Here is a 5,000-nt window from a genome sequence, read left to right as displayed (position 1 = left end):
TGTTTCATTGGCCGATGAGAGTTTTGGAAGAGGTATGAAGTGGGCTATTTTGGAAAAACAATCTATTACAGAGAGGGTGGTGATATGGCCGGCCAAGAGGGTCCACAAAACCTAGTGGAACATCTTCCCAGAAGAGTGGAGGTTAACAAAATCCAGGGCTATGTGGGCCCATGGTCGGCAGAGAACTGGAAGGGGATGGAGGAGGCTGGGGAGGTTCTTGGGGTCTTGAGCTGAGCGCAAATGGGACAAGTGGCCACAAACTGCCAAACATTATCTTTGATGGGCCACTAAAGGTGCGAGGGATACTAGTGTGCGGAAAAGACGAACGCCGTGGCACCATTGGAGGGCCTGGGTGTGGTGCTGGTCAGGAACATAGAGTCTCCCCTCAGGACAGCCGTCCGGCATGAGCCACCCGAAAGTGGCTCTGTGCACCTTGCTGGATGCCCGAGTGGTGCTCCAAAAACAATGTGGGCTTTATAGATAATTGGAGCAATTTTGAGGGCAAGGCTGGCCTGTTAGGGCGGGATGGTATTCATCCCACTCAGGAAGGTGCTGCTCTCATTTCTTGTAGTATTGGTCATAGTCTCAGAACAGCACCAGTTAACCAGTGACTGTCCAGAGCCAAGGCCAGGGAGCAGACAACAGGCTAAACTGACTGTCTGCTAGCTGCACAGAGTCGTCACCAAATTGAGACTGTGTCTGTCTCCCGAGCGAAACTAAAATGTAGAAAAAAGAAAGTCTGTTTAAGTACATTTAATTAAATAGGACCGAATGCACAGCAGCACCTCTGATCTAAATACAGGATTGCTGAATATTAGATCTCTCACGTCAAAAGCGCTGACTATAAACAAAATTATTACTGAGCAGGAGTTTAAAATAATGTGTTTGACAGGAACGTGGATTAAACCGAACAAATATTTGACATTAAATAAAGCATCTAAATGGCAGAGGAGGCGGAGTCGCAGCTATTTATAATAATAATCTAAGTGTCACACAAAAAAATAAACACAAATGTAAAACATTTAAAGTTCTTTACACCAACATAAAATGTTTAATGTCCGAAAGCAGGTCCAGTCAATCAATTCAATTCATTATTATTTATAAACCCCCAGGTCTCAATATCTCATAGAATTAGCAGTTTTAATCACAAATTCAGCTACTTCTTTAGACAAAGTATTAATTGTTATTAATTGACTTCAAAATTTATTTTGATAATCAGGAAGAGCAGCAGTTGTGTCCATTCTAGATTTAGTTGCTATTAATCAGAATGTTATGGGACCCACTCATAGTGGTGACACATGAGTCATTGTATTAGTACCTTACCACGTTACCGTGTTAAACACGTTCACGTCAGTTACAGCAGCGAGTTTTACGAATAATCTTCCGGAAATGTCGATATTAATTAGATCTCCGTCTGACCCCGCAGAGCTCCACTGGGGCACTGAATACCTGGAATCAACGTTCTGTTACACTCTAGATGATGGAGCTCCACTTAAAACCAAAATGATCAGGGAGAAAAAATCAGCACAGTGGTATAGTGATCATACACACACCTTAAAACAGACCACTCGAAAATTAGAATGTAAATGGCGAGAAACCAAAATGAACAGTATTTCAAAAAGCATGGAAGGAGAATCTCCTGAATTCTAGAAAATCTCTTAGTGCTGCTGATCAGCATATTTCTCCACCCTCATAAAAAATAACAAGCAGAATCCTAGATTTTTATTCTGTAATAAAGCAAAGAGTCCTAAAACATCAGGCAAGAAAATCCAGACGAGTAAAATAAATACAGACTATTTTATAAATAACCCTGTAGACAGCAGTGTCATTATAACAGACAATCAATTACAAAGCTTCACTCCTATTCAAGAGAATGACTTCATTTCATTTATTTCCTCAACAAAATCATCAACCTGCATTCTCGATCCCTCGCCTACAAGTTTCCTCAAACAGATCATTCCAGAGGGAATTGAACCTGTTTTTAAATAATAAACTCTTCCATTAGCACTGGTTTTGTACCAAAATCCTTCAAACTGCAGTATCAACCCCCTAATTAAGAAACCTGACCTTCACCCTGTCAGCTGTCCAACTACAGTCCAATATCAAATCTCCCCTTTATCTCCAAGATTCTAGAAAAGGTTGTAGCACAGCAGTTCTGCTCACATCTACTGAGGAACAACATTTATGAAATGTATCAGTCAGGATTTCGGCCTCATCATAGCACAGAGACGGCACTAGTTAAGGTGCTAAATGACTGTTATTGACCTCTGATCAGGGTTTTGTCTCTTTACTTGTTTTGCTCGACCTCAGTGCAGCTTTTCACACAATTGATCATCATCTCCTGCTTGAGAGATCAGCTTAACAATGTTGAGGAGTGTGTAAAGGACATTAGACAGTGGATGCTTGATAACTTTCTTTTGCTTAACTCGGATAAGACGGAACTACTTTTACTAGGACCTCATGCAGCTAGAAGTAAACTTTCTGATTCTGTAGCATCTCTGGATGGTGTTTCTGTCTCAGTGTGTACAGCAGTCAAAGACCTTGGTGTGATTATTGCCCCGAGTCTTTCCTTTGAGGCTCACATGAATAATATCACCAGGATCTCCTTCTTTCACCTTAGAAATATTGCTAAAATTAGAAATATGATGTCGTTACAGGATGCAGAAAAACTAGTAGATGTTTTTGTAACATCTAGATTAGACTACTGTAACGCTTTACTGTCTGGGTGTGTGAGTAAGTGCAGAAATAAACTTCAGTTAGTTCAGAATGCAGCAGCAAGAGTCCTCACTAGATCTAGAAAATATGATCACATCAGCCCTGTTTTAATCATCTACACTGCTCCCAATTACATCTCACACTGATTATAAAATACTACTACTGACGTATAAAGCACTTAACGCTCTCACGCCGCAGTATCTGAGTGAACTTCTGTACCAGGATGATCCTCCACGCCTACTTAGATCAAAAGGTGCAGGCTATTTGTTGGTACCTTAAATAATGAAGACTCCAGCAGGGGGCAGATGTTTCTCTTATAAACCCCACAGTTATGGAACAACCTTCCTATCAGTGTTCGGGACTCAGACACAGTCTCAGTGTTCAAGTCGAGGCTGAACACATATTTATTTAGTGGAGTCTTTAGTCAGTAGGTGTTTGTGAGGTAAAGGAGCAGATCTGGAGGGATCATGGATATGGAGTGTTTGGTGAACTGGGATATTTGAATGCTGTCGTCTCCTCACTCTCACATGGTGGTGTGGTGGGTCGTCTCTTATCCCAGTAATCCTCATGTCGGTGTTTCCTTCTGGTTCTCCCGTTTAGTTCTGCTGCTACAGTGAATCTTACCAGAGTCCAAACTGCACAGTGACATTAACTTTCATACAACAATCAGGACACATAATAATCCATATCCTTCTCTTCCTGTCACCGATATTCTCTCTGTCGGTCGAGTCAAACATGCTCCTGAGGTTCCAGTGACCTCTGTTCCTGTTCCTCTCCTCTTCTCAGATCTTTCCACTTTGTCCTGGTCTGCCTCTGGATAATGTTCTGTTCGATTGTAGGCGACTCTGTGCAGCTGGGGATGTTTCTCATCAACGCCTTGGGGATCCATGAAATTAATGTCAACAGTCTGCTACACTGACTCAGGACTACAGTTTGCTCTGATCTTCATCACTGCACCTCAACATCGTTTATCTGTAATAAATGGACATTCGGTGCCACCCAGATGAGGATGAGGTTCTCTCTTGAATCTGGTTTCTCTCAAGGTTTCTTCCTTATGAATCTTTGAGAGTTTTCCTTTACCACAGCTGCACAAGCCCTCGAGAAGATCCCGGGCCACAAGCTCTTTCTTAATCTCAGCAGAGAGTACCAGGACGAGAGAGTTGTGGAACCCCATCCAATCTCTGCTATTGCGGTGCGGAAATCTGTGGCATATTCATCTACTGATCATCTGCCCTGGGTGGACTGGAACAGGTGGCATTCTGCCAGGGAGTAGCGTAGTCAGAGATTCTTCGCAGCTCCTCAAAAAAAGGCATGGTAGGAGGCACAAGCCAGGAACTAGTGTTCCCACACAGCCCAAGGTTTTGTTGTGTTCTCTGTTTCTTTCTTTAATAATGAAATAATATCTGTAGCACTCAGAGATTCGTCTCTGTCTCTGCTTCAGATGTTGTGCTTCGGTGTGCTCTAGTAGTTTACTGCGCATGAACCACGCGAAAGTTCGCTTGCAACCTTGTGCTTGTAAATCATTTTATTTTAGTTGCCATTGTTGCTTTTGTGCAGTAGATACATAACAGTTTATTTGTTTTTAGTAATTTATTGTTTGAAAAATTTTTAAGAGCATTTTGCACAAACAAGTATTTTATCGCCCGCACCCACATTCACCCATCAAATCTGTCTGTCCGCTATTTGTCTGCCTGCTGTCTGTCTCGGCCTGCTTGCTGTCTGTTTGCCTGCTATCTGTCTGTCTTCCTTCTCTCTCATCTCACACTCCTCTTTCTCTCATCACAATGTTAATAAGACAATATAGTGTCTCAGGGGGACGTAGTGTGTGTGTGTGTGTGTATGTGTGTGTGTGTGTGTGTGTGTGTGTGTGTGTGTGTGTGTGTGTGTGTGTGTGTGTGTGTGTGTTAATGGGACAGTCTCAGCGTGAAGGTGTGCGTGTGTGTGTGTGTGTGTGTGTCTGTATGTTAATGAATCAGTACGGTGTCTTAGGGGAACATGGTGTGTGTGTTAATACTAATAAAAACAGCATTCTTGTGACCTTTAACCACCGCAGTCTGATGGTTCATTTACAAGCAACACATGAACACATGATAAAGTGTTACCATGGCAACCAATGACACACACACACACACACACACACACACACACACACACACACACACCGAAGCTCAGACTTTACCCCTATATAGGCTGCCTAGGTAAAAAATGTCCTTTTAAATTACACACAGACACACAGACACACAGACACACACACACACACACATACACACACACACACATACTTT

General features: G+C 42.4%; 1 protein-coding gene across 1 annotated transcript in view; it reads right to left on the bottom strand.

Annotated features, from left to right (window-relative positions):
- Window positions 1–5,000, bottom strand: part of LOC310718647 (fibrosin-1-like protein) — a gene marked incomplete at its 3' end in the record, with an annotated part of 237,471 nt that overhangs the window by 208,249 nt on the left and 24,222 nt on the right. The gene's annotated exons all lie outside the window — the stretch shown is intronic.

Source organism: Silurus aristotelis (genome assembly GCF_946808225.1).
Source record: "Silurus aristotelis genome assembly, chromosome: 23".
Taxonomy (NCBI): Eukaryota; Metazoa; Chordata; class Actinopteri; order Siluriformes; family Siluridae; genus Silurus; species Silurus aristotelis.
This window is presented reverse-complemented; position numbering and strand designations above follow the sequence as displayed.